Below are 8,160 nucleotides of genomic sequence, written 5' to 3'. Positions count from 1 at the left end.
CAAATTCGAAATAATGATCCTAGTCATTGTGCAATGTTAGAAGTATTGAGTTTCTACCTATGGATGAAACGTAATTTTTATTTTCAATAGTTTTTAATTCTCATAGTACAAAATAATACCAACACATTTCACAAGGAGTTTCTACCTGTGGACGAAACAAAAATTTTCAATCAATAGTTTTTATCCTCATAGTACAAAACACCAAATAGTACAAAACACCAACATTTCATGGTATAATACTACAAAATTACCAACATTTCGCAAGTGGTTCACCCATAACATATTTATATTTTTCTTGTTTTTTTATCATATATGGATAAGTTTCTTTACAATTAGTAATTTTTATATAGATTTCGTTTTTAATTCTAAATATGCACTTTACAAAACCACAAAAGTTACTACAATCTGCATGCAAATATAACAAACAATAAACAGGAAGACCTTCCCAATTATCCAAATAATTTTTTAGACGAATGGCATCTTCGACGGAAGTACATTTTGGATCAAAAAGATATGCACAATTATACCGTATACCATTCAAAAAAATTTTTCTGCGAATAAAAGGATGAACACATACATATTGTGAATTTTTTATGATTTTATGAGAGAATTGAAGTGCTTTCCATCCGACGGAAACAATATCACTATATGCCATCGTATTGAAATCCAAATAATTCGTACACAATTTATCTTCTTTTGCAATTTCATCACTGGCAATACTCTTAAATATTTTACCAATAAATCTTTTTACATATTTTACTTTATTCCATACTTTTGTGTTAAAATGATAGCCACATTCATTACTAATATAGAAAAATATACCTTCTTTACATTTTACGTACGTTTTATTACATCTTTCACTATCATTTGATTTTATGAAATGCACATTCATTTCACCGAGTTTAAAACTGTACTGAATGTTATTTTTAAAATAACCCATAATTTTCAAATTATTTACTCGAAGTAAATTGAATTCTTGATAAAGAGGTGGTCTCGTCATACATAACGTTATATTTGAAGGTAACACGTACATTTTAACATATATTTTTTCTTTTACTTTTATAGTTTCCGTATACAATCCAACAAAAACTTTTGATTTTTCATTAATAATGGGCAATCCACACCAACTATCAAATCCACAACCATTTTCTCGATTACCGTGTTCATCGATTTTTTCAAAAATTACAAATTCTTTTGTTGCATTGACAATGCGTAACAAAAAATATTCTTTTTCGTGAGGATTTGCACACATATAACTGTCTTCATTTAATAAAGACGGTCGATCAAACGATGGATCGGAAATTACAATTATATTCAATTTTTCGTTAATTTCGATAAACGAAGATAAACTGGAACTTACAGAACAATCTTCATCTAAATGATATGGAATAATAGCCCCATGACAGGTCGAAACGAAAAATCCACATTTACCATCCTTTTTCGTACAAAAGAAATTTACCATATAATTCTTAGAAGGATAAGAAATAATTTTAATATCTACTCTAGAAATTATTCTCTCAAAGAAAGGTAGATCTTCCATAATTAGCGTAAGTAATACTACACACCAGTGGATACACACATATTTATATGCAGTCCCTTCTGCTTTCAACGCCATCTTTCGTCCAAAGAAAGCCGATGCGGTCGCCTGTGAACAGGAACTAAAATGTAAGTTTCTATTAGTTAATTTTTATTGAAAGATACTTTCGCTTTTAATATTACATCACCATTTTTTTTTTCTAGGGAACACCTTGAACGAGACAATGTTGAACTACAAAGATGATAGTATAAAGTATGAAAAGACATTTTGAAAAAATCAGAAAGGCGCTTTAGAAGAATCGGATCCAATGGAAGAATTCGGATCCAAAGACTTTTTCTTATGACGTAATCACCACATTTATTTTTTTTTCAGTGAACACTTTGGACAAGACAAAGTTGAACCAAAGATAAAAAAAGTATGAAAAGACACTGGAAGAATCGTCGGATCCAAAGACACTTGGAAAAATCGGATCCAAACTTCAAATTCAAATATGTTTGTTTCATTACTTGCTAATCATTACTTGCTAACAAATCAGAATGTTTGGAACGTGCATTGGATGAAAGATCCAAAATTCAAATATGTTTCATTACTTGCATGCTAATCTACTTGCTAACAAATCAAAATAGAACGTGGATGAAAATTATACAATGTTATTTCTTGCTAATCGAAATGTTTGATGGAACCTGCACAATACAATCATTCTATGGATAAAGGTTGAGCAATACCATTATTAATAGTTATACAATAAATCTGAATGTGGTGAAAAATCTAGTGTGGTGAAAAATCTAGCGGTTAGTGTGTGTTTTATTCTATTGATAGTGAATGAAATCAAACATGATACCTGAATATATTAGTAGCTCAATTTTTTTCCACTTTTCAGTGAGCTGTAGTAAAGAATCAAATCACCAAGAAGAGTGTAGTAAGCTTTCAGCGAGCTGTAGCAAAGAATCAAATCAGGTAATTTTTAAAAAAATTATCACTTACTAATAAAAATTATAAGGAAAAAACCTCTTTTGTCTGTTCCTAGGGGTAAATACTATTTTCGTCTATTAAAAAATGGGATCGACTTGTGTACTGCGCAATCACTACTAACAGATCGGACCGATTGGAATATGCACAATCATTCTTTTTTGATAAAAGAACTATACAATATAAACGGTAATGATGACAATATCACAATCGTCAATAAAAAATTAAAAATGTTAATAGGCGACAACGATGCAGCAGCCTTTATTGGGAATATTAAAAAATTAAAAAAGAATTTTAATTCAGAAACAATTTTCGTAAAGAAAAATGTTTATATCTACAAACTCACAGACACACACAACACCATCACAGTAGGTTACTTTTTTAAAAATTGCGAATTCTGGAGCTTTAACCCATTAGATAAATATTTTTACAAAGGATTTTATAATCAATTTAGTATTCGATACACAGATAATGATGAGAATATGGGATATTTATTAGCAGGTCCTCAAAATAAAAATTTGCACAATATAATTAAGGGTATAGAGCAACTTTTTTTTGAATGCGAACAATGTAAGAAAAATATGGACCAAGAAAATTTAAATTAAAAAATAAGCTTACTTTATACGAATTTTCGATTGTCATCTACATTATATTATTTTCAATATCAAGGACGGGACAACAAATCGCTTTACTCACAAATTTTTAAATGTCCTTCAAAAATATATTTGCTATTTTACAACAACAAATATGTCAACAAGACATTAAAGTAAAAAGCTCATTCAGACTAATTATTCTAATGTTAAATGTCACCTACTAATAAAAATTATGAGGAAAGCTGTTGTAGCGGTTATTTTTCAGACTAATTATTCTAATGTTAAATGTCACCTACTAATAAAAATTATGAGGAAAGCTGTTGTAGCGGTTATTTTTCTTTCTTTTCAGGAAGCACCAAAGTTGAAGAAAATGCATAATACCTATTGTAAAGAGCACGAAAAATTTTGTCGAATTTTGCCTCAAGTTACAGACACTTTAGAAATAGAAGGGGATAAGTGGAAAATTTACAATGTGTTATTTGAAAAATTCTTTCCCGATCCTATTTTGGAATTAAAACCTCTTTTGTCTGTTCCTAGGGGTAAATACTATTTTCGTCTATTGAAAAATGGGATCGACTTGTGTACTGCACAATCACTACTAACAGATCGGACCGATTGGAATATGCACGATCATTCTTTTTCGATAAAAGAAGTATACGATATTTACGATGATGATGATGACAATATCACAATCGTCAATAAAAAATTAAAAATGTTAATAGGCGACAGCAACGATGGTGCTTTTATTGGAAATATTAAAAAATTAAAAGAGAATTTTAATTCAGAAAAAATTTTCGTAAAGAAAAATGTTTACATCTACAAACTCACAAACAAACATAACATCACAGTAGGTTACTTTTTTAAAAATTGCAAATTCTGGAGCTTTAACCCATTAGATCAATATTGTCACAGTGACGAAGGATATTATAATCAATATAGTATTCGATACGCAGATAATGATGAGAATACGGGATATTTATTAGCAGGTCCTCAAGAGGACAATTTGCACAATATACACGAGGGTGTAGAGGAACTTTTTTTTGAATGCGAACAATGTAAGAAAAATATGGACCAAGAAAATTTAAATTAAAAAATAACCTTTATATACTCTTTGTTTAAATTTATAATCCTTATTTAATTAAACTCCTTATATACTCTTTTCCTGTATTTAAACATCACCATGATGATATGAATTTTCGATTCTACCTTATTATTTTCAATATCAGGGACGGGACCACAAATCGCTTTACTCACAAATTTGTAAATGTCCTTCGAAAAAAATATATTTGCTATATATTAATATTTTAACAACAAATATGTCAACTTGAGGCAAACAAGACGTTAAAGTAATGTTAAAATTTTACTAATAAAAATTATAAGGAAAGCTGTTGTAGCGGTATCACTTATTTTTATTTCTTTTCAGGAAGCACCAAAGTTGAAGAAAATGCATAATACCTATTGTAAAGAGCACGAAAAAAAATTTTGTCGAATTTTACCTCAAGTTACAGACACTTTAGAAATAGAAGGGGATAAGTGGAAAATTTACAATGTGTTATTTGAAGAATCACTTCCCGATCCTATTTTGCAATTAAAACCTCTGTTGTCTGTTCCTAGGGGTAAATACTATTTTCGTCTATTGAAAAATGGGATCGATTTGTGTACTGGACAATCACTACTAACAGATCGGACCGATTGGAATATGCACGATCATTGTTTTTCGATAAAAGAAGTATACGATATAAACGGTGATGACGACAATATAACAATCGTCAATAAAAAATTAAAAATGTTAATGAACGACAACCTTGCTTCTTTTATTGGGAATATTAAAAAATTAAAAGAGAATTTTAATTCAGAAAAAATTTTCGTAAAGAAAAATGTTTATATCTATAAACTCACAAACAAACACAACATCACAGTAGGTTACTTTTTAAAAAATTGCGACTTCTATGGCTTTGACCCATTCGATAAAGATGGTCACAGCGACGGAGGATATTATGATCAATATAGTATTCGATACGCAGATAATGATGAGAATATGGGATATTTATTAGCAGGTCCTCAAGATGAAAATTTTCACAATTTTTACGAGGGTGTAAAGGAACTTTTTTGGGAATGCGAGCAATGCAAGAAAAATATGGACCAAGAAAATTTAAATTAAAAATAATCTTATACTACTTTATATACTCCTTGTTTAAATTTATATACTACTCCTTTTGTATACTCCTCGTTTAAATTAAAAATAAACTCTAAAAATAAAGTAGAGACATTAAAACAGAAACTCTAAAAATAAAGTAGAGATATTAAAACGGAAATTCTAAAATAAAGTGAAGAATAAATTTCCTAAAATACTTTTTGTGGATGGAAGGGGAAATAAGTGTTTAAATTTACTTAAATTCACGCTGAGATAACATGCAAATTCAGCTCAGGGTCCTACTATAGGAACGGGTTTGCGATCCCGGGCATACCCGAGCCACAACTTATATCTTGTAATATCGTTAAACTGTCCTACACTCTTTATTTTTATTTCTCCGAAATTATTAGGGCAATCCGAGGACGTAGGAGAAACTATTTCTTGTCTATACCACCACTATTTTTTCGTCTTTGTGGAGTTCAGGTTCTATTATTCCTACTCCTTTAGTTTTTCTTTTTACTATCTGCATGTTTCTCTATGCGTTAATTTAATTTAATTATTTATTTATTTTCACCCTATCCATCACATAGGGGGCACCACATATGATTATGTCCTAGATACGGTCAATATGTAGTATGTATTATATATTTATTATATATTTAAATCATTAAATTACGTTCTCTGTCGGATCAACGATGATTAATATATATTTCTTACCTTAGTTTCTAATATTTCGATTTATTTTCGGCCTATACTGGTTTAGATTTAAATTAGCATATATTGATCATCACAGAAACTTTGCCTTCCCCCTTGTACAATTTTTGTTTCGATAGAATTTATTAACAGAGCTCCAATTTACGTAAAACTTCGACAAAATTTATTGCTAAACATTTGAATCTCGTTTTACCGAAATTTTCGGCTAAATCTTCTCAAACGAAAAAAGAAATTTAGTCATGTCGGACATATAGTACGATAAAATGTTGAACATTTATATGAAAATAAAAGAATATCTATACAATTCGTTTGAAATTACAATCTTCAAAATCGTTACGTACTTTTTATCCGACGTTTGATTATTCTTACGGAGAATCATTTTTGGTATTTTAATTTTTAATTTTTAAGTTTCTGTTTTAATGTCTGTACTTTATTTTTGGAGTTTGTTTCTACATTATTATTTTTAATATCAGGAACAACAAATCGCTTTATTAATAAATTTGTAAATTGTCTTCGAAAATATATTTGCTATATATTAATATAGCAAATATATTTTCACAACAAATATGTCAACTTGAGGCAAACAAGACATTACAGTAAGTCAACAATAAGACTGGATCAACATAAGACTGAACAAATATACCACAGTGAGTCTGGTAAGTAGACAAATTAATTAGAATATTTTTACGACTTTTAACTATTATGATGATGATGATGTTTAAATAAAATTTGCACAAATTTTCGATTGTCATCTACATTATTATTTTTAATTTCAGGGACAACAAATTGCTTTACTAAACATATTCGTAGGATATCTTCGAAAATATATTTGAGCTTATATTTAATGAGATAAACAAGACATGATAGTCTGGTGATGATAAGTCTGGTGAGTAGACAAATTAATTAGAATATTTTTTAAATAATTAAATTCACAGAGAGCCTCTAATTCTCTGAAAAATTCTCAAATCAATCTTTTTCCTCCCATTAAATTTTATATTATGTGTTTACTCTGTTAGTCCAAACATTTTGTTAGATCACAACAATTTTCGAAATATGCCACTGTGTTACTGTTCCGTTACGAGAATTGATTACATGGAATAAAAAGTAAAAGCTCATTAAACTGAACGACCAGTTCATGTGTTTACTCTGTTATTCCAAACGCTCCCAATTTGTTGTTAGCAAGTACCAGTTCATGTGTTTACTCTGTTATTCCAAACGCTCCAATTTGTTAGCAAGTAATGATAGAGATTAACAATTTTTCGAAACATATCACTGTGTTTCTCTTTTAGCATTCTTCTTTAAGAATGCCCAAATACAAAAAAAATAAAGGGAATGAATTCTCTTTATAATATTGATAATTACGAGAATCGATTACATGGAATAAAAAGCTCATTAAACTGAACGACCAGTTCATGTGTTTACTCTGTTATTCCAAACGCTCCAATTTGTTAGCAAGTAATGATAGAGATTAACAATTTTCGAAACATATCACTGTGTTACTCTTTTAGCATTCTTCTTTAAGAATGCCCAAATACAAAAAAAAAAATAAAGGGAATGAATTATCTCTTTATAATATTGATAATAATAATTTTAACTTTCATAATATTAGGCATATCAATTTATTATTTAAATAATACTAATAATAACAATAAAATTGAAAAGGGAAATTGTAATAACAATGAAATTTATAAATTTAACAAATGTCTACCAAAACAATGCGAAAATAGTACCGAAAAAATTGTTAATTATTCTTATGAAAACGGTTATAAATATAGTTTGGAAGGAACAGATTGTGCTACGGGAAATAGCATCAATTGTTCGCAACCAACAGTATTAAACGAAGAATCCTTTATATGTGAACCTCCAGAATTGTGCAAAAATAAATTTCCTGAACACGATTATCACATTCCGTATAAAAATTGGAGTTCAAAAGTACCAAAATCAAACTTTGCCAAGGCAATAGATGAATTATTTTATTATACTTGCGAAGGAAAAACAAAAAAGCTTCAATCTTTATCCAATGGTTTTGTCGTAGAAAACGGTTTAAAAATAAATCGTTGTGAAACCGGTACTAAAAAAAAGTTATCTCAAACCAATTTTCATACTTATTACGACTGTGTTTTAAAAGAAATAATTCAATGTCCAAATGACGAATATTATAATGTTCTTAACGAAACGTGTTTACCTTCCATAAAACATGGTTTTTCGCACCA

This window comes from Mastigoproctus giganteus, unplaced genomic scaffold (genome assembly GCF_048544385.1).
Source record: "Mastigoproctus giganteus isolate SK-2022 unplaced genomic scaffold, ASM4854438v1 scaffold_58, whole genome shotgun sequence".
NCBI lineage: Eukaryota > Metazoa > Arthropoda > Arachnida > Uropygi > Thelyphonidae > Mastigoproctus > Mastigoproctus giganteus.
This window is presented reverse-complemented; position numbering follows the sequence as displayed.